This window comes from Peromyscus californicus, unplaced genomic scaffold (genome assembly GCF_007827085.1).
Source record: "Peromyscus californicus insignis strain IS unplaced genomic scaffold, ASM782708v3 Scaffold_7__1_contigs__length_154581171, whole genome shotgun sequence".
NCBI classification, from domain to species: Eukaryota; Metazoa; Chordata; class Mammalia; order Rodentia; family Cricetidae; genus Peromyscus; species Peromyscus californicus.
In genome coordinates this window covers 138,303,715-138,325,821 of record NW_026294595.1, presented here as the reverse complement: position 1 = coordinate 138,325,821, position 22,107 = coordinate 138,303,715, and the positions used below count along the sequence as shown (strand labels likewise).

General features: G+C 43.5%; 1 protein-coding gene across 4 annotated transcripts in view; it reads right to left on the bottom strand.

Moving 5' to 3' along the window:
* Positions 1-15,354, bottom strand: part of Pkig (cAMP-dependent protein kinase inhibitor gamma) — a 75,234-nt gene extending 59,880 nt beyond the window's left edge. Inside the window, exon 1 of one of the 4 annotated variants that reach the window (XM_052723042.1) lies at positions 15,253-15,354. The gene's annotated coding sequence lies outside the window, so the exon portion shown is untranslated. The other 3 variants (XM_052723045.1, XM_052723043.1, XM_052723044.1) reach the window with 3 other exon arrangements.
* Between the last annotated feature and the right edge of the window lie 6,753 nt (positions 15,355-22,107).

Genomic DNA, 22,107 nt, shown 5'->3' with positions numbered 1-22,107 from the left:
ACATCCTACTGGGCTCAGGATGAGACTACACTCCCTGTCATCTACAAAGCCTCCTGAGACCCGGGCCTTGGCCATGTCTCTAGTATGAAATCAGGCTGCTCTCCCTTTCTGTCTGTTCTCCCAGCTAATGGTCCTACCGTTTTTTTTTTTTTAAACAAGCCAAACTTAACTCCTAGGACCATTATGCCTGAAGTGCCAGTTGTGGCTCTATTACTTACATATTATGTGACCATGGAAAAGCTAGAGGCACTTGAGACTCAGTTTCCTCATCCATTAAGTTCAGTCATTAAGGAAATAGTCACCAAGCGCTTTTCACATGGCATGTCCTGTTCTAGGCACTCCAAGGCAGTGAGCTATGTATGTGGCTTACTGTCTACTGGACAAAACCAATTTGAGGAATAAACAAGTCACTTCAGACAATACCAAATTCTACAACAGAAATTAAACAGAGTAATAAAACCCAGGAGTTGACTGTCCTAAGGTGTGGATCATCTGCTTCTGCTGGCTTCTGCCACCCACCATATCATATTTAACTCCAAATTCTGGACTCTGCCTCTTCAGCTACTTCTCCCCCACCTCTCTAACCACTCGTCTCTCCTCGCCTACTCCGTAAGCAACTTCTTGGTCTGCCTGGCTCCTGGAGCCTGCTATGGCCTCCTGGACACCCAGCACTCGGAAAGGCTCTGTCTCTTGTTGGCTCACTGGAGTCTGCTGCACGCTTATCCACTGTGGTTCAGGGCATCTCTGCTAAGACACTTACCCCTCCTTCTACTGGAATCCTTCTGGTGGAGTTCCTCTTTGTGACCCTTTTCTCTCAGCCTCTCCCACTTCCTCTTCACCCTGCTTCTAAAGGATGCCTTCTTTCATGCTTGCTCTAACCATGAGCTCTCTCATTCACAACTAGATGCATCAACTCCTCACCTGCCTTCTCTGACCTCTTTCCTCTTCAGACACAGAATTTTTATTAAAGCCTCATGGTATTTCTACAAAAGGCTTGGCCTCAGTACAGCTCAACGGGCAGAAAATGGCACCCTTGATTTCCACATTCTCAAAGATGATAACAACTACTGCCGTTGCAAAAGCAAAGGATCCTCAAATCTCTTCTAAGCCCTCTGTACTCCCTGATCTTGTCTTATCTCTGAGCTTTCTTTATTCTGCTCAATCAAGTTGCTCCCTCTGATCACTAAATTCATTTCACAAGGATTCAAATGTCTCTTGAGCACGGATAATATTAAAAATTGTTATACACTGTTCTAATTAAAAAAAATTTTTTTTAAAAAGGGCTGGCTGTGGTGTTGGATTATGGCTCTCCCACTCCAGACCCAAGCATGCATGTTTAAAAGTTTCCTCCACATATCTGTCCTAGGTGGTGGGCACGTGACTGTGACAGAAAGAACGAAACAGAACACCCCATCCACCCACCCAAGACACCATGTGCTTTAAAACAACCAAAGAGTAAACTATTCCCCAAAGGATTACTGCTTATCTCATATTCCTCTTCTTGGTTTTGTTTAACTCTCTAAATACTCCCCTCTCTTCAATCTCTAAAACTTTTGCTAAAGTATAAACTTTCTTTTATCTCGGGATTTGTAAATTCATTGGGTGTGGTGTAAAATCTGTAAAACCTGTAACAAAAAGTTATCTTAAAACTTGTAAAAAAAAAATTGAAGTTTAAAATCTATGCATAGGTAATCTTAATTTGCTACAGCATGCTTGTATGTAACTTGAATTCTTGTTTAAAAAAACACATCTGCTACAGCATACTACTACACATATGTAACTTGGATCCAGTTCTTGTTTGTGAAAAATAGGACAAATCAACAAATGATTGATGATTAAGGTTTATAAATTCCTAAGGTTGTAAAGGTCTACTCAGGATAACAAAATCTGCCTTAGAGATATATGTCTAGGCACTTAAACAATGTATGTTTTATGATTAAGGTTTATAAACTCCTCAGGTCCATCAGGCTGAGAAAAACTGACTTGAGGATGTATGTCTAGCCTCCCTGTCTTTGCTAACTTCGTTAAGCTTTCGCTATTTCTATAGATTGAGTCATATAAAAAACTGTGATATTCTGTAAAAGCACACTGTAAAAAAAAATCAGAAAAACAAGGTTACCAGTCCCCCTGTGGGCTGTTTTATGGTTTAAAGTTTAATTTTAATGCTAAAGAATCTTCTTTTCGCTGGGCGGTGGTGGCGCATGCCTTTAATCCCAGCACTCAGGAGGCAGAGTCGGGCGGATCTCTTTGAGTTCGAGGCCAGCTTGGGCTACAGAATGAGTTCCAGGAAAGGCGCAAAGCTACACAGAGAAACCCTGTCTTGAAAAACCAAAAAAAAAGAATCTTCTTTTCAAATTTTTAAGGCTCAAACTTAAGGATAAAATTGTAAAATCCTAATCTTATGAAAGTGACTAACTTGTAAACTGTTAAAGATAATTAAGATATACAAGTTAATGGTCAGTTACCTTCTAAATGATCACATTCTTTAATGTGCTTAGAATTATACTTGTAGTTATGCTAAGTACAAATGTAATTCATTTACAGGGACAAATTTAAGCCGTCTGTTTATATTGTTAAGCCTGAAGCAAGTAACTAAAAACAAGTAAAGTTTGTTTAAAATCAGGTATAGTTAATATATTAGATGATGGTCCTCAAATCCCTCAGAGAGATATGATGACTATGGCCTTTAAGGTGTTTAATAAAAAAGCCTTCTTCTATGCTGGGAAGGCAGAGGCAGACAGATCTCTGGGAGTTCGGGGCCAGCTTGGTCTATAGAGTTGAGTTCCAGGATAGGCTCCAAAAGCTGTATAGAGAAACCCTGTCTCTGTCTGGGCAGGGGGGCTTCTTCTGATAAGCAGAAATACCAGATTCTGGTAGCAGCTGCTAAGGCTGTCTCCAAAGAAGATGGGCAGAAATGGACTCTACATGGATCTTGCTTCAAGTATGATAAAGCTGACTCCTGGACAAAAGAACTGCTCCATGCCTCACCCACCACCAGGGCCCTTCCCAAACTATGGACACTGTCAGTGTTGTTATCATCTGATACAAGGAGAGTTCAAAGTTAGCATGGGCTGCCTAAGAGCCTGTCTTAAAAAAATAAAAAATATCGATCCAAAGCTGGATTGCATTTTGGTTATTTTACCCTCTGGGCATTCTCCTACAGGATTTTTTTTTTCTAAGACAGGGTTTCCCTGTGTAGCTTTGCACCTTCCTGGATCTCACTCTGTAGACCAGGCTGGCCTCAAACTCACAGAGATCCGCCTGGCTCTGCCTCCCGAGTGCTGGGATCAAAGGCATGCGCCACCACTGCCCAGCCTTCCATTGCACTTCTTTCAGCTTTGGACTTTCAGGCTGCTTTGTCTCTTCACACCTGTATAATCACTCTATAACTTACATATATGTATATTTATTGATGTACTTACTGTACTGTGTGTAATGTATGACTGAAAGTCAATACTAGCAATTGATATAATAAAAGAACCTGTGTTTTAAAAAATAAATAAATAAATAAAAATAAAAAATAAAAATAACCTAGTAACAATTTCACTTTTCAATGATTAACAAGTGAGATCAAGGAATCCATTTAGATCTATTGAAAGAGACAATAATTCAGAAGAAAGAATAGTGCTCTCAAAATAATGAAAATCAAGCCAGGGCCGGAAAGATGGCTCAGTGGATAAAGAGTTAGCTATATACATGTGTGAGGACCTGAGTTTGATTCCACAGAACCCATCGAGAATCTCAGTGCTCCGACACAGAGATGGGGCAGAGACAGGAGAATCCCCAGAAGTTCACAGGCCACCTAGCCTTGCACATACAGCAGCAAATGACAGAGACTCTGCTTCAAACCAGATGGAAGACAAAGACCAGCATCCCTGGTCAAGACTGTCCTCCAACTTCCACACACTTGTGGCTGCACGCACATGTGTGCACGTACCAGGCATGCTGGCACACACCTGTAATGCCAATACATGGGAAGAGAGGGAAGGAGGGGGATCACAAGTTCAAGGCCAGTATGGGCTAGGTAGGAAGATCCTGTGTCAAAAGCAAACCAACCAATCCACTGGAAAGGAAGACTGAACTAGAAGCAACGCACCTTCTAAAAAGACGCTGACTAGAAGATGAACAGAGAGGGTTTGTGCCAGCTCCCTTGAAAAGAAGCATCAACCAAATACATTGAAAACACAGGAAAAAGAAGTCGGTGTGTATAATGGGGGAGGGAATGAAGAGTTCAACATGCCAGTGCGGTTAATGGTGGCTTTAGGGCACTGCTCTTATATTTGTTTGGGGTTTGGGGATTATAAAGTTGGGGCTTAATCTCCTTGAAGTTTATAAATCATGTGATGGTATGAACCACAAATGCAGCCAACTTATGCTATCAAAAACAACCATCCAAAATTTAAAGAGTGAAACCTAAATGGCAACTAGTTAGTTTGTTTTAAAGGAAATATTGAAGTTTTAAGACTTCCTGAGAGTTTGGGTCTAGTGCATTGACTTTCTGGCCTGGGTTTCTGTGACCCAGGGGATGTGACAGCTCACTGTCCTGTCCAAACAAACACTGCAGACGTTTATTAGAACCATCAGGGTAGTCCATTTCTCTTCCCACAGAATCAAATTTTATCTGGACAGATAAGTCTGTTTCTGTTTTGGAAGAATGTTCTGCATAATCAGAATTCTTTGTAGCACTGAGGAGAAGGCAGTCAGTTTAAAACTCAATTTTCTTTAAAAGAAAAATAAAGGACTGATTTTTCTCCAGAAATCCTGGCTTTGGGGAAAGTAATGCAGTAATCTGAGGATCATGGAGCTATCTTTAATTAGGAGCTGACAAATGACTGTGAGAAAGCTGAACTTAAGGACACTGTTTATATTTCAAAGACTGTAAAAGAGATTCTGCTACAGAAGTTTCCCAACACTGCCCCTTAGTCAAAGACTCCTTAGGAAAATGATTTTATCAACTAGGTTGGTAAGAATTTCAACTCCAGTGCATATATGGAGCTATAAAAATGAAACTGTTTTCATGCTTTAGAAATAAATGTTTTAGCAGGGCTTTGGAGGCACACATCTTTCATCTTAGCACTCAGTGGCAGAGGCAGGTAGGCAGATCTCTAAGTTGGAAGCTAACCAGGGCTACATAGTAAGAATCTGTATTAAAAAATAATGAAAACAAACAAACATTTTAATCAGGCATGGCAGTGTATGCCTGTAATTCCAGCACCCAGAAAGCTGAGGCAGGAAGACTACCACACACTGAGACTAGCCTGGTCTACATAGCAAGCATCAGACCAACTAAGGATCCATAGAGTGACCCTATCTCACAAATGGGCAAAAAATAAAAGACACCTTTTTTGCAAATGGAAAAGCACTTATTGTGTTATAAGATTTATTTGCTGGGCTGACAAGTGGATCTAGGGGTGAAGATCATGAAGTCTCAGAATGAAAAGCCATATAAGGCACTAGCTTATTACCCCAAAACATTCCAGGGATATGATTCCCTCTAGTCAGAATACTCTGGAAAATTATCCTTAATGTTAATTCAGAAATATATTACGTGTATAACCTGTGATGCTCTATGGGTTAGGTAGATTAGACACTTTAGTAGCCCCATTCTCCTATGAAGAGAACTACAGTTGGGAAAGGACGGCACCCCAGGTCACCAGCTAGGTGCCTCAGCTGCCACACTTGCCTTTCTCCTGCTGTGCAGTGATGAGCATGATGCCCACAGCAGCAGTGGCACCTAAGTCACACTCACCACGCTGTGGGCACTGTTTTTTACACTTCCGTATGTCCACTCATGCCGTGCTCACAATAACCCCTCACTAAAGCTGGGTGGCCTGTCTGTGGGTCACCAGCTCCTCTCTGTCTACTTCACTCATCTTACACGTCCTGCATCTCTCCCCAGAAAATCAAAGTGGGCACCCTAAGACCCTATGTTCTTCACCTTCATCTCAAATCATAATTCATTCTTAAATACTAGTAATTATTAAAGCTGGATGGTGGGTAATAGGGATTGCTTTATACTGTTTGCTCTTCTTTTGTTTAGGTTTGAAATTACCTTTTAAACATTTATGGTTTTTCCCCTAACACGGAATCTGACCCATTGAAGAGGCCAGATGACTAGCCTCCACTAACAGTGAATTCCTAAGACAGTGTTACTGAAGAGGGCTCAGCAGGAAAAGAAAGGGGCATTGATTCATTCACTAGTTCCAACAACAAAGGTTAACCCCAATTATGTGTAAGGCTGGGTAAAGGTCCAGTGAGGGACTCCTGTCCTCACCAAGCTAAGAATTTAATAATGAACACCCATGTACTGCTTTGAAAAGTAATTATGCAAGGGACTAGTCATGAGAAATGCTATAAAAAGAAAAGTTCAAAGCACTACAAGAGTCAGAAAAAGAAGGAAATTCCATTATACAGACCTCTCCAGGACAGTCCAAACTTTTTGACGTATTAAGCATTATTTAAATTCAGTAAGTGGCTCACAAAAGAAAGGGTGCTAAATGCAAAAGCAAGTCAGGTCTGGAAAGCCACATTCTCTTTTATGGTATTATGGTGGCTCCCGGGGTGGGGGTTTAGGATTCTTCTGCAGTCTCAGGATCAAAATACAGATTAGAGAAGATGTGTGTGTATGCATGCATGTATAAATATGTGTGTGTACACACATAGGTGCTCACACATGCAGAAGCCAGAAGGCGTGTGTGTGTGTGTGTGTGTGTGTGTGTGTGTGTGTGTGTGTGTGTGTGTTTAAAACAGGATCTTTCACTGGGGCAGTGGTGGCACATACCTTTAATCTCAGCACTCAGGAGGCAGAGGCAAGTGGATCTGTGAGTTCGGGTCCAGTCTGGTCTACAGAGCAAGTTCCAGGACAGGCTCCAAAGCTACACTGAGAAACCCTGTCTTGAAAAACCACACACACACACACACACACACACACACACACACACACACACACACAAGGACAGGCTCTTTCACTGAACCTGGAACATGCCAATTCAACTTGACTGGCTGGCCAGCAAGCCCCAAGGATTCTCCTGTGTCCACTTCCTTAGAGCTGAGATTATAGACAGACATGGTCATATCTAAATTTTACATGGGTGCTAGGGATTGCACTAAGGTCCTCAATCCTACTAGGCAAGCACTCTACCCACTGAGCCATCTCCTCAGCTGACATTTTTCTTTAAGATTTATTGGTAAGGGGTCTAGCGATGCTCAGTTAAGAGTGCTTGCTATTCTTTGTCTTTCTAGAGTTCTAGTGCCAGACAGTGCTATTCAGGCTGCTGGAGAAGAAACGATAGTAATGATTTCACCCAGCACCAGACCCTGCATACTACAACACCAACCCAGCGCAGTAGTGGCATGACCGTTACGGAAGTAACCAGCCACTCTCTGCTTGGACTTGAGGCCTGCTCCCAGGAGGGAGTTCGTGCCTGGGACTATAAACCTGTCAAAAGACCATGGGTGGAGACATCATAGGCCCTAGAGGGGAAGCTACTGTTGTCATTTTTGCTAAATTTTTCATGGTGTCAAACTGCCTTCTAAATATTTCTATCTATACATCTGTGTTACTCTTGACCTTCCTCAGAGCTTCTTCCTGCACTAGGCAGTGGTTAATGAACTGAGTCATAACTGTCAAAATGCTGAGAACAAGTGACCACGAGTACTGAGCCCTAAATGGGACATTTGTATCATACTCCCCACGCCCAAGGCTTGAGGACACTGCAGAAGAGAGGGGAAAAAAGAATGATGAGCAGAGGGTGGGGAGGAGTGTTGCGAAGTGCTGTCTTCTGGACATAACAGGCTTTTATAGTCAGGAGCTCAATACAGCTGTGGATAAATGCACGCGCCCTACATAATCTGTCAACCTCCCATCAGGCAGCACTAACTGGACTCTGGTTACACACACACAAACACAGTCATACATTTATGAAATTGTCAAAGTATATATAAAGCAAAGATTTTCTTTAAGTGCACCCTTGAATGCACCTACTATGTTAAAAAAAAAAAAAAAAAAAAAAAAAAAACAGAATCACAGACGCTGCCATCTTTGAACAGTTTCTCCAAGAATCGATGTGAAGAGAAAAGCTGGGAATCCTGGTAGAGAGTCTGTAATCATGAAAGGAGCAAGACAGGATTGTTGTAACTCCCTTTTTCTAAAAGGTCTTTGTAACCTATCTCCTAAAGTCTTTGAAGAACAGGGGCTTGGGCATGGCTCAGTTGGCAGAGTGCTTGCTTGTCTGGCATAGCATGCTTGAGGCCCTGAGTGTGGTCCCCACCAGAACCTGTGCATGGTGGAGCACACTTGTAGGTTCAGAAGGTCAAAGTCATCATCCCTACTTAGTGGGAATTCATGACTGGTCTGGGCTAGAGACTGTGTCAAAAGAAGCATGGGACCAGGGTGGAGGGAATTTATTGCTCAGCATTGTATCATTTGCCTAGACCTGGTTTCAATCTGAGAGGAAAAGGTGGGAAGGAAAGGAAGAGGGAGGGAGGGAGGACAAAAATATAGGAACTACATAGGAAAGCTCAGACATTAGACCTCAGGACTTCGAGGACACAGCTTCCAGAAGGGGTCTCCTGAATCCTCACCTTTAGTTTCCCCTCTGAAAAGGAGAATGATCTTTGCCCACCTCATGGAGCTGTTTCAAGGACAAAATGAGAGTATAGACTTGCATCTTTCAGAAATTCAAAGTGTTGAGTTATTTACAAATGCCAGCATGGCAACCAGCTCCTTCCAGAATGCTCTGAAGCAGATCTCGGGTTGTGGAATAGAGAAGGTGATAGGCTGAGATCATCCAGACCCTGAAAATTCTTTGTCTTTTCTTTTTTCTTTTTAAGATTTATGGTAGTTGCCGGGCGGTGGTGGCGCACGCCTTTAATCCCAGCACTCGGGAGGCAGAGCCAGGCGGATCTCTGTGAGTTCGAGGCCAGCCTGGGCTACCAAGTGAGTTCCAGGACAGGCGCAAAGCTACACAGAGAAACCCTGTCTCGAAAAACCAAAAAAAAAAAAAAAAAAAAAAAGATTTATGGTAGTGGGCCACACCTTATATCCCAGCACTTAGGAGGCAGAGGCAAGCAGATCTCTGGGAGTTCAAGGCCAGCCTGGTCTACTGAGTGACCAGGACAACTGTTTACACGAGAAACTCTGTCTCAAAAAAACAAAAGAAAGGAAGAAAGATAGATAGATTATGGATTTGTTTTATTTTTTGGAGACAGGGTCTCACTGTGTAGCGCTGGCTATCCTGGAATTCACTATGGAGACCAGGCTAGTCTCAAACTCACGAGATCCTCCTGTCTCTGCCTCCCAAGTACTACAATTAAAGGTGTGTGTGTCTCTGCCTCCCAAGTACTAGGATTAAAGGTGTGTATCACTATTGCCCAGCTATATACATAAAATTAAAAAAAAATAAATAAATCTTGAGTTTTGCAAAACTGGTTAAACAACAATGCAAAGATATTTAACATTATTAAAACCTATATTTTAAAATGGTTATGAGAAAATAATAGATTTTATGTGTCCTTTACCACAAATAAACTTTAAAAACATTTTAAAATAAAATTTATTTATTTTTATTTTATGTGCATTGCTATTTTGCCTATATGTATGTCTGTTTGAGAGTGTCAGATCTTGGAGTTACAGACAGTTGCTAACTGCCATGTGGGTGCTGAGAATTGAACCCAGGTCATCTGGAAGAGTAGCCAGTGCTCTTAACCACTGAACCATCTCTCCAGCCCCTTAAAAACATTTTTTTTCTTTTTTCTTCCGGAGCTGAGGACCAAACCCAGGGCCTTGAGTTTGCTAGGCAAGAGCTCTACCACTGAGCTAAATCCTCAACCACTAAAAACATTTTTTTTAAAGAACTAATATTTAAGCTGGTGATGCACACCTTTTATCCCAGCATTCAAGAGACAGAGGCAAGCCAAGCATAGTGGCGCATGCCTTTAATCCCAGCACTCAGAGACAGAGGCAGGCAGATCTCTGAATTCGAGGCCAGCCTGGTCTACCTAGTGAGTTGCAGGATAGCCAGGGCTAAACAGTGAGACCCTCTCTTGAAAAAAACAAACAAAAAAATGAGGCAGAGGCAGAGGCAGGCAGAACTGGCAGAAGCCAGCCTAGTCTATATAGCAAGTCCCAGGCCAGTCAGATGGCATAGTGAGACCCCATCTCAAACACAAACAAATAAACAAACAAGAACTAATATTTCCAGAAACTTTTCCTACATATGTATTATTCTCAAAAAAAAAATATTTTTTGAAGCCAGGTGGCGGTGGTGGTGCACGCCTTTAATCCCAGCACTCAGGAGGCAGAGGCAGGCGGATCTCTGTGAGTTGGAGGCCAGCCTGGTCTACAGAGTGAGATCCAGGAAAGGCACCAAAGCTACACAGAGAAACTCTGTCTCGAAAAAAAAAAAAAATTTTTTTTCCCTCAAAAAATTAGAAGCATACTGTGTGAAGAGTCTGCCTCTTATACCTAATCACACGGTGCAGATATCTTTCAAGTGTGCATAACTGCCACCTAGTTCTGTTTTTATGACTGAACTGCCCATCACACGTCTGTTTCCAGCTTTTTGACATCATAAATCACCACGGCAACATCTCTGCAGACTTTCTGATGATGTCCTACTACTGGTACCGGCTTCCACTTGCCCCCTTTGCGATACCAACACCCTTAATTTTCCCTGGGAAAACCACCTCCTTGTCCTACCGTCCATTCTCGTTTGGTCTTCCCACCTCTCAACCAACTTTATCCTATGTGGTTAGGCACAGCATGCCTAAGTATATTGCTTAGTATGTGTCTTTTATGTGGCTACTGCCATTTCTTCTACAATTACATTTCTGATTATCACTGCTATTACAAGGCTATTGCCTTTGGGAGGTGAAGGTGTGGCTCAGTGGCAGAGCAGGTGGTTAACATGCTTGAGGAACTGGGTTCAATTCCTGGCATCAAAAAAAAAAAAGAAAAGGAGAAAGAGAATGGGGTGTGGCCTGTTCTCTCTCTTGTAGCTGTTTGCTCAGTTAATCTTAGTATATTTAAGTATTTTTAAGTTATCTCTTGAATTTTCTCAGCACATAATACGGAAGGTATAGAATTATACCACCTAGGTAGTGACCTACCACCTAGGTAATAAAAGCTCTGGGCTAGGAAGATGCTCAGTAAGAGCGCTTGCTGAACAAGCATGAGGATCTGAGTTTGAATCCCCAGCACCCACATAAAAAGATGGGGTAGGCTGAGAAATGCTCTAGGTTAAGACCAGTTGCTACTATTTACCTATTACCAGGGACCCAGACTTGATTCCCAGCAACCACAGGGTGGCTCACAACTCCAGTTCCCAGGGCTCCTGCATGCACGTGGTGCACATACAAACACTCAGGTACATATATACACATACAAAGTGCAGGTAAGACTGTGTATGCCTGCAACCCCAGCACTATGGTAGATAGAGAACGGGAATCCCCGAGGCTGGCTGACTGCCAGCCTGACTTTAGGTTCAGTGAAAGATGAAGAGTGATAGATCAGAACACCACACCTGCACACACACACAGATTAAAAGCCCAGCAAACTGAAACACAGAACCCAAGTATAATGAGATTTCAGGTAAGCATTTAACCATAGTTTTCATCCATAAACTGGAGATCATAACAGGGCCTGTCTCACAAGGTGTTTATAACCAGGCATGGTGGCGCACTCCTTTAATCCCAGCACTGGGGAGGCAAAGTCAGGCAGATCTCTGTGAGTTCAAGGCAAGCCTGGTCTACAGAGTGAGTTCCAGAGTAGGCTCCAAAGCTACAAAGAGAAACCTTGTCTCAAAAAAAAAAAAAAAAAAGGCTGTTTTACTGAAGGATTGTAGACTGCTTGCCTAGAACACTCAAGGCCCTCAACCGCAGCAACCCACCCCACCAAAAGAGCAGGTTATATTGAGAGTAGCACTTAATATACTCAGAGAAGTGCTTAGCATGATACTGGCTCGAAAAGGCCCGCAATCTGCCAACAACGAGAGCCGGCTGGCTCTCCACACTAACACACACCTTTGTCTGAGCTTGCTGCCTTCCACCTGGGCAGTCTGCTGGCACTAACCTGCTCCGAGCCCAGCCACTCCTACCTTCCAGAGAAAGTTGTGCTATCGGTTTCTCCTTCCGCTCCCATGTCTTCTCAGCCTTTCCCTCCCACCAGCTCTATGCCAACTGCATTGAAGCGCTCTCCCATGCTTTATTGAAAAAGGAAAAAAAAAACCTTCCCTTACTCCTCGATCGCTCCCCAGCCTCTCCCCTCCCTCCACAGCCAGCCTTCTCGGAGCTGCCTACACTGTCTTCTCACATCCCACTCTCACCTCATCCTACTGATACATTACACCAAACCTTTGGAAGCTGGGACATTATAGATTCCGCCCCCGCCACTCACCACATCTGCTCAGTCAGGTCCCCAGTGACCCCTGGAACTTATTTACTCAGTCGGCACATTCTAACCCTAACTTCTCCTACTTGCTACTCGGTGGCATCTAGCAAAGCTGACCTCTGCCTTGGGCCTTCATTACCACACTCTTGGTTTCCTCTTCCAGAGCCCTTTCTTCTTGGTGTCACCTAAGTGAACAGTTCTTCCAAGAGTGTGCAAAGCAGCAACCCTCAGATCTGGGCCCTTTTTAAATCTCCTTCCTGATCCTCCTGCTTCAGCCTCCTGAGTGCTAGGATTACAGGTGGGAGGCACCACAACTGCTCAGTATTGATATTCCACCTCCAGTTGTAGCGAACAGCTTTCACTACCATAAATAAACTAACAACACCAGGTGTGGTGGCCCGCCTTTAATCCTACTACCCTGGTGGCAGAGGCAGAGGCAGATGAATCTCGGTGGGTTTTAGGCCAGCTTGGCCTATAAAACAAGTTCCAGGCCAAACAGGGTTAATTACACAGTGAGACCTTGTCTCAAAATAAACAAACTAATGAACCTGTGTGTGAATATGTATATGTTAAAACAAGGTTTCACTTTGCCCAGCCTAGCCTTGAACTTGCATGTAGCCAGTTAAACTCTTGGTCCTCCTGCCTCCACCTCCCAAGTGCTGGGAAAACAGGCAAGTGCCACCACGCAGGGCTCTGTAACATTGCTTTTGAATGTGTTTGGAATATTGTCCCTTTATCATTCTTACCAGCTCTCCAGACAGTGCTAACTCACACTACTCCCTCCCCAAACCTCCAAACTAGACTGTATTCACCTGCCCAGAGGACTCCATTAATACATCACACAGTCACTAGTCAGAGGCATCGCTTCCTACCCAAGTTCTCATCGCCACGATAAGGATCAGCTTTCTCCTCATAGTACCACACAGTGCTGGGCACCTCATACTTGCTGTGGTTTGCATGTATCTCCCAAGGGTTCATGTGTTGAAATTTCACCTCCACTGTGAGGTGGCAGGTGAGGAGATTGGAGACTGTCTGAATACAGTGTCTAGAGGTGGGACCTTTGGGGGGGAATCAACATTATTAGATAAGGTCATTAGGTTCTTGTGACTGAGTACTAGGACTCTGTGCGAGAAGGTCAAGGATGCAGCTCAAAGGCAGAACACCTGCTTCATATAGGCAAGATCTGTCTCTTCGACCTCCAGCACCACAAAAAGGGGACTCCTCAAACTCCCCATCTTGTAATAAGCAACACTCTGAGCCATCTCAGGACTTTGCTATAAAAAGGCCATGGTCAGAAAAGCTACCCAGTCTCGGGTATTTAATTTCAATAATGAAAAAGGTCTATGATGGGGTTGGGGATTTAGCTCAATGGTAGAGTGCTTGCCTAGCAAGCGCAAGGCCCTGGGTTCGGTCCTCAGCTCTGAAAAAAAAGAAAAAGAAAAAGGTCTATGACAATATTCTGTATCTGGTTTTTGAATCACCATAAATAAATGGCTGCAAAGGGAAAAATAAGAGTGATGAGACCGCCAGGCGCATGCCTTTAATCCCAGCACTCAGGAGCAGAGGCAGGCGGGTCTCTGAGTTTGAGGACAGCCTGGTCTACAGAGCGAGATCCAGGACAGTCAGAACTATGCAGTAAGACCCTGTCTCAAAAAATCATACAAAAATAAGAGTGATGAGACCAAAGAGGGTGAGGGATCAAGCACACTCACCTACTGATTAGAATCCTCTGCCAGCTCATACCTGTATCCTAGAACTCTGGGGATGGAGACACAAGTTCAAGGCTAGCCTCAGCTACAGAGCAGCATCAAGGCCAGCCTGGAGACCATAAGACCCTGTATAAAACAAGCAATCTCCTGAAGGCCCCAAAAATAAAATCCTAACTTCCTTTACCACCACCACCCCACCCCAAAAAAAGTCTGTCAGGAAGAGCAGAGTCTTGTCTCTCAAACATCAAGTAGAGACTAGTTCTACCTTTCAGATTCTCTTCCGGCCTGAAATTCTTGAGAGATTCTCTACAAGTCAGGCTGTCTCCTCAGGGCTCTGTCTTCCTAACACTGGGCATGTCACCAGCCTCGTCTCCTGGCCAACACACCGGCAAGCTTCATCTCTCCTTTAGGAAGTAACCTTCTTGTGTAATCCCCTAGGACCACCGCTCTCACCTCTGAAGGTCTACAACTGCCCTCTCGGCGTTCAGTTTCCTGTACGTGCAAAACCACAGTTCAAATTACACCGAATTCCTGTTCATAGGTCTGTTTCCTACGGACAGGAGTGGAGTTCCCTAAGGACAAGATGTCTCATTCACTTTTTTTTTTTTTTTTTAACGGCTGGCGATCAGCCCGGGCCCTTGTTCTCAATAAATCCTCAATGATGTTCCTCGTAGCAAGAGCGTCAAGGAAAGCTCCCACGTATCGAGGATTTTACATAAAAGGCACTTGCGACCATCTTACAAGACAGGTGTTGTTACCATTATAACCCCATTGTGCAGGTGAGAAAACTGACACAGGAATAAGTCCAACCCCGACGGTCCCCCGAAGAGCGGCACACGCATACGTTCTCGTCAGTTCCTAGTTACTCGACGACCAACCCTCACGGAAAAGGAGCTTTTAAAAAAATTGTTATTTAAAAAAGAAAACTTTCCCATGAGCCTCAAGAGATGCGTCAGAATAAAAGCCGAAAGCGCACCCACCCGAACCCGGCGAACCCGGCCGGGGTCAGAGGGCGTCGCAGGCGCCCGCTCCCGGGCCCGGGGGACCAAGTCCAGCCCTCCGTCCTTGCCCGGCGTCCTCGCGGCCCGTCCCTCGCCGGCCGCCTGGCGGACCGCTCCTCTCCGAGCCGCGCCCGCCCGCTCTGCCGCCGCTTACCTGCCGCCTCGTCGCCCTCGCGGAGCCCGGGCCGCCGGCGCGAGCGCCTCCCCGGGGCCGCCTGGCGCCCGCTGCCCGCCGCCGAGCCGTTGCCTAGGCGACGCGGCTGCCGAACTCCCGCGTCGCTCGCGCTACGGCGGCCGGGAAGGGACGCAGCTGTGGGCGGGGAGAGGACGGGAGGAGGAGGCGCTCGGCAACAGCGAGGCGTGGGTGGAGGAGGGAAAGCTGTCGCGAGGCTGGGAGCCTTCGCGCCCCAGAGAGGGAAGATGGACGTGGGGAACAGCGAGGCTCTAAGGGAGGGAGTGTACCTCGGATGCTGCCTGTGTCTCAGTTCATCTTCGGCTCGCGAAAGGCGACCGTATGTAGAGGGGCCCTATGGCCCAAGGCTGCTAGGTTGGTAATAAATGGATTTTTTTTTTTTTTTAGTTTGTCTTTGGTTAGTTGGTTTGGGTTTCTATTTTTTTTCTTCCTTTCCTTTCTTACCTTGCTATCTTTTTTCTTTTTTGAGACAAGAGTTCATGTATCCCAGGCTAGCCTTCAACTCAGTATATACCTGAAAATGATCTTGAACTCTGCCTCTACCTCCCAACTTTTTTGGTGGTGGAAGAAGTAGAACCTAGTTTGCTTGCTTGGCAAGTGCTCTACCACCGAGCTACAAGCCCAGCCCCTTGACTGGAAATAAAGAGTAGAAGATTGATGTGAAGTGACAATTCTCTGTTATAATCTCTGGAAGGAAGAGGTGTGGCAAACAGTGAATAAAATTGGTTTTGGGGAATGAGAATTTGATCAGAATTGCTTTCAGCATGGGAAATAAAAAGCTCGTAGTCAGCAATTACACTTCCTGGAAAAATCCTGCAAATATACAGGACCCTACGCACAAAAGATGCTCCTGTTGTGGGGTTCCAATCCACTGGGAAAAAACAAAAGACTTAGACTCAGTCTGAACTCAGAGTAAACAAATTTATTCTTACTGCTCGCAGAAGGACAACAAACAGCCTTAGAGCCAAGTCAGGAGCCTGTAGTGACGGAGGGGGCTAAAGGAAGGGTTTAGCGAGGTGGACCCCAGAGGTGGGCATCACAGTTACCTCGTGCTCCGTGGAATACACAGCTGAGTGATAAAATTGCTTCACTCCATTCAGTTGTTTCTCATCCCCATTATACACAACAGTAACGCCATTTTCTTATCTCACATGGCCAACACCTGCAGGCACTAGGGTCTCACAGTCATTTCAGGACAAAGATCAACAGATATTAGGGGGTGCCTGGTACTGGGTTAAGTCCCTTAGCCACCACAGGGGAGTCCTGTATAAATTGTCACACAAACCAGACCACCCAAGGAAACCGGAAAGAAGAGTCATTAATGACTGGGATGGAGTGATTTCTTCTTGGCAAGCAATAACACAGTGCCATCAGGTTAGAACTGGCTGCCACAAACTCCATTGTTTTTTTTTGTTTGTTTGTTTTGGTTTGGTTTTTTGTTTTTAAAAGCAAGAGTTGAGACTAAATGTACATTGCTAGGATATTGAACAAACAAATAAATGGTGGTACATCCATAAAATAGGTGCATCCATAAAAAGAATTAAGAGTCAAACTAGGTATGGTGGCTCACACCTGTATTCCCAACACTTCAGAGGCTAGAGTAGGAGGATCACTGAGAGTGCAGGACAAGCTTAGGCTGAAGAGAGAGTTCCACTACTGCCTGGGCTAGTGTGAAATCCTGCCTCAAAAGTCCAAACCCCGCCTAAAATAATAGGATCCAAAGTAGCTACAGCTGTCGACACAGTTTACATGTAGACCTGCCTGTCTTTAAGCTATGGTTGTAATAAGATCTCCTGGTCTCTCCACTAGTCCTGTTCTTCCTTCTACCTTTTTTGGGTGGGGCAATGGGGGAACAGGGTCTTTATATAGCCCTCGATGTTCTGGAACTCTATATGTAGACCATGCTGTCCTGAAACTGACAGAGATCTGCCTGCCTCTGCCTCCAGAGCTAGGCCTATGCCGCCACACCCAGCCTCATTCCCAGCCTTTCTTTTATTTTTGCCATGCTGATCAAACCCAGAACTTTGCACATGCTAGGCAAACACTCTATGGCTGATTTGTCCTCAGCACTTGACTTTGTGCTTTTTAAGCCCAGCAGGCTTCTGTCTCAAGGCCTTTACTTCCATTGCTCTTTATCCAGATACTCGTCTCCAGATATCCCTAGGGTTTGTTTCCTCACTTTGTACCTCTATGTCCCATGACCAAAAAGACCTACCTGATTAAATTCGTATATTCCTCACAAACTCTGCTATATTCTTCTCACTTCTTCACTGCTCTCATCCAGCATCTGATGGTTCTACTATACATTTGTTTATTACTTGTTTCTTTTCACTAGAGCATACACTCCTTTAAGGACAAGCACATTGTTCCTTAGTGTTTGCTGTCTTATTGCTGGGAACAGTGCCCGGCACATGGTAAAAGCTTACCAGATGAGTAAGTTGAGTGTACAACATCATGTGTTTGGAATGCTACCTCATGTAAAGAGGAGTGATAGATCATAGACGTGTGTATATGCAGGCCTGCACATGTATAAATAAATACATACTTATGCTGTGGAATGTCTTTCTGCATGCTGTGAATGTGTTGCTCTGATTGGTTAATAAATAAAACTGCATTGGCCTATGGAAAGGCAGCTTAGAGGCAGGCGGGAAATCCAAGCAGATATACAGAGAGAAGAAAGCAGAGGTGGGAGAGACACCAGCCCAATGCCCAAGGAGCAATATGCTAGCAGACTGGTAACGCCACAACTATGTGGCAAAACATAGATTAATAGAAATGGGTTAATTTAAGATGAAAGAGCTAGCTAGAGAGAAACTTAAGCCATTGGCCATACAGTTTGTAGTTAATATAAGCCTCTGAGTGATTATTTTATAAGCAGCTGCAGGACCTTGGGACCAGGCAGGATACAGGAAAACTTCCAGCTACAGATGTATAGTGTCAACAGAGGCAAAGGCCAAAGACGCAGTTGAAGGCTGTCTTCTGCAGCAGCCTGAAGACTTCTTCTCAGAGACCTCTACTTAGGTGAAACTAGGAGTTTTGATTTCACAAAGAAAAGAATTTCAGGAGCCAATAAGAATTAAAGTCGCCGGGCGGTGGTGGCGCACGCCTTTAATCCCAGCACTCGGGAGGCAGAGCCAGGTGGATCTCTGTGAGTTCGAGGCCAGCCTGGTCTCCAAAGTTCCAGGAAAGGCGCAAAGCTACACAGAGAAACCCTGTCTCGAAAAAACCAAAAAAAAAAAAAAAAAGAATTAAAGTCACTCGAGTGGTGGCAGCGTGCACCTTTAATCCCAGCACTCGGGAAGCAGAGGCAGGTGGATCTCTGTGAGTTCGAGGCCAGCTTGGGCTAACAGAGTGAGTTCCAGGATAGGCTCCAAAGCTACACAGAGACACCCTGTCTCGAAAAACCAAAAAAAAAAAAAAAAAAAAAAAAAAGAATCACAGTCACAATATCTTGTCTATTTGTATTTGGCAAAATTAAAGAAAATATTCTATCCTATATTTGTGAGTCTAAAGTTTTATTATCTAATTTATCTTTTATCATAACCAAGAAAAATTATAACTATCTAGTCTTCAACTACATCAAAGACCCCAGAAGAATATAATATTACCTAAGTAAACAGAAAGAGCATTGTAAGCAACCTCCAAAATTCTAGAATGACAAAGACAGTTGGCTATGTGGACAGTTATCCAAAGTTCTTCTGCTATGTTGGGGAATCCATTCTTTAGCCTACAGGCCTAGAGTCTTTCAGTCACTTCTCTGTGTCCTGTAGACTGTCTAGCAGTTTCTTCTGGGAACCTAAAGGACCATCTCGTCTTGCAAAGTTCAGTGGTCACCTTCCTATGGGTCCTGAATGTCCAGTCAATATAACATTTTGTCAATCAGTCCAGGCAAGAACAGTTTCTTCCCCAAATGGCTATTTTTGCCAAGAAGAAGATAAACTCCATATGGAGTATCTTCGATGCCCATCTTCTCTCTGAAGTAAATCAGTGCTGCCAGGAGCAGACATGTCTCATTGTCCAGAAAAGTCTGTTTTTAAAACATTTTAAATGTCATATTCTGTAGGTCTTTGAAGTGTTTGAAGATTTCCTAACCTAATTGAATTACATCTATGTATACCTAGAAAACTTAAAATGACTATAAGTTTGACTATCATAGAAAACTAATTATTACTCTGTATTTCTTAATTATCCACTATAATTTCAAATGAGGTACACAAACATAATACCTTAAACAAGAATAGAAATATATATATAGCATAACAAAATCAAATGTAAATTTATATCAATAAACTAAAATCCATAGCAATGTAAAACATTTCAAACAAGTTGTTACTCTTTAAAAGTAGGTCCATTAATCCACCCTTTCATCCTATCATATGTATACTGTCCCTTTTTCTTCTTTAGAAAGAGCTTGTATTGGCTGGGCGGTGGTGGTGCACGCCTTTAATCCCAGCACTTGGGAGGCAGAGCCAGGTGGATCTCTGTGAGTTTGAGGCCAGCCTGGTCTACAAAGTGAGTTCTAGGAAGGCACAAAACTACACTGAGAAACCCTGTCTCGAAAACCCCCCAAAAAAAAAAGAGCTTGTATTTATAATCAACCCTCTTTAAATAAAAATAGACATTTATAAACAATATTTTGGGAATTTGGGCATAACTTCTCATATTACTTCCTGCTGGATAAGAGCACTGGCAATCTTATGGGGATCCTGAGAAAATTAAGGATTATGATCAAATCTTGACTAGAGTAGTCTGTGAGACTGCATTCTCTGAGCCAGTTGCCTTGAAGTTGATTTTGGACGTTGGATGATCTGGGCCATGGTGTCATCAGAGACCTTTCAGGGGGTCTTGGCTGGTTAAACCTGATGTATCTTAACCTGGAACAAAGCCATAGCCTCTTGCTTCCTGTGGAAACAAAAGCAGAGCCTCCTTTCCAAAGCAACATATCCTTAGATCCAAATTGTGAAGTTAAGATACCTTTAATATATATACATATATATATATATATGTATATATATCTGTAGTTAAAAATTCCAAAGACAACACAATCTGATTCTCTGTGTAATATCCATCTTTATGTGACTTATTTTTTATACTACCATTACTCTCTCTCTCTCTCTCTCTCTCTCTCTCTCTCTCTCTCTCTCTCTCTCCTCTCTCTTAAAGATTTATTCATTTATTATACATACAGTGTTCTGTCTGCATGTGTCCTTGCAGGCCAGAAGAGGACACCAGATCTCATCACAGGTGGTTGTAACTCACCATGTGGTTGCTGGGAATTGAACTCAGGATCTCTGGAAGAGCAGTCAGTGCTCTTAACCACTCAGCCATCTCTCCAGCCCCCATTAATGTCTCTTTAAAGACTTTATTTTTTTTAAACTATTTCTTTATATAACTGTCTATATTCCTTTTCCTCTCTCTTCCAAGCCTATGTACATTTTTACACACACTGTAAACCATTTAGAGGTTTATTTAATCTGAATCTGACTTATTGTAAATCTATTGCTTTAAACTGCAGCATTACTAAGACTGAAATGGCAGCTTTGGCTGCTGGCTCTGCCCACATCAGCTTCCCAACACGGCAGAACTACATTTACCCCCAGCTCTGGGAACCAGGCTCACCGTGGACTCTGGGAAGCAGTGGGTCTATGCTTCCATCCAGCAGCGTGTAGCCCAGAAACCTCTTTTTTTTTTTTTTTTTTTTCCTGTACTAGCAAAAACTAAATCTGTCACAATGCAGTGCACTGTGCGGCTTGGAGATGCCATTGTGTACCTTGGTGGAAATCCACCATGCTGCACTCAAGCCCACATGTCGCTATAAACCTGCCATACTGCAGCTCATGGCTTGCCTGAGAGACACAACTAGGAAGCTGTTTTTAGCTCCATTTTTTTTCCAAATCTTTTTTTTTTTCTTTAAAGCTTTCTCAGGTTTTAGGTGGAAACTCTTGCCCCACATTTTGGCGCCATTTGTAGTCAGAAGTTTTTCTGTGTCCCACCTGGCCCGAGGTCGGGACAAATCTCTCACCCACAGTCCCACAGTCTTTTGTAAAATAATCACACAGAGGCTTAATATTACTTATAAACTGTATGGCCATTGCTGGCTTCTTGTTATCTAGTTCTTATATCTTAAATTAACCCATTAAGAAGAGTTTTTTGTTGTTATCATTATTGTTATTGTTGTTGCTTGGGTTTTTGTTTGTTTGGGTTTTTGTTTGTTTGTTTGGTTGGTTGGTTTTTTGAGAAAGGGTTTCTCTGTGTATCCCTGGCTGTACTGGATTTCCCTGTATAGGCCAGGCTGGCCTTGAACTCCAGAGTGCTAGGACTAAAGGTGGATGGGGGGTAATAGAAAGAGAGGCACCCAAGGAAAGGATAAGTGTGGGTGTGGGCTCCCCAGCAAGAGTCATCACATGAGTGACTGAACTATAACTGTGCAAACAATTTTAGTGGTTTCTGAGTTACATCTTCCAAGGGCTGCTAAGGAATCTTTTTTTTTTTCTTGTTGTTTTGATAAGTGAGATAGGGTGGCTCCAAAGACTTGCAATCTGATTAGGTAAAGCCATGGATCACAAGGGTTGTACAAGGTGGTTAGGACAAAACTTTTACTCTAAATAAGATTTTTGTGAGAGTCCTAGAAAATTGCAGGTGACAGCTGGGAAAGAAAAAAGGCTATATTCAAAGGTTATATACCTTAGAATGTAAGTATGATTCGTTGCTATTTTAAAATTATTATTTGAAACATCTCTATATAAAAGGAATAGTGTCCCTAGATAGGCAGCCTTCACAACATATGTTAATTGTGCTGGAGGATTTTGTTTTCGT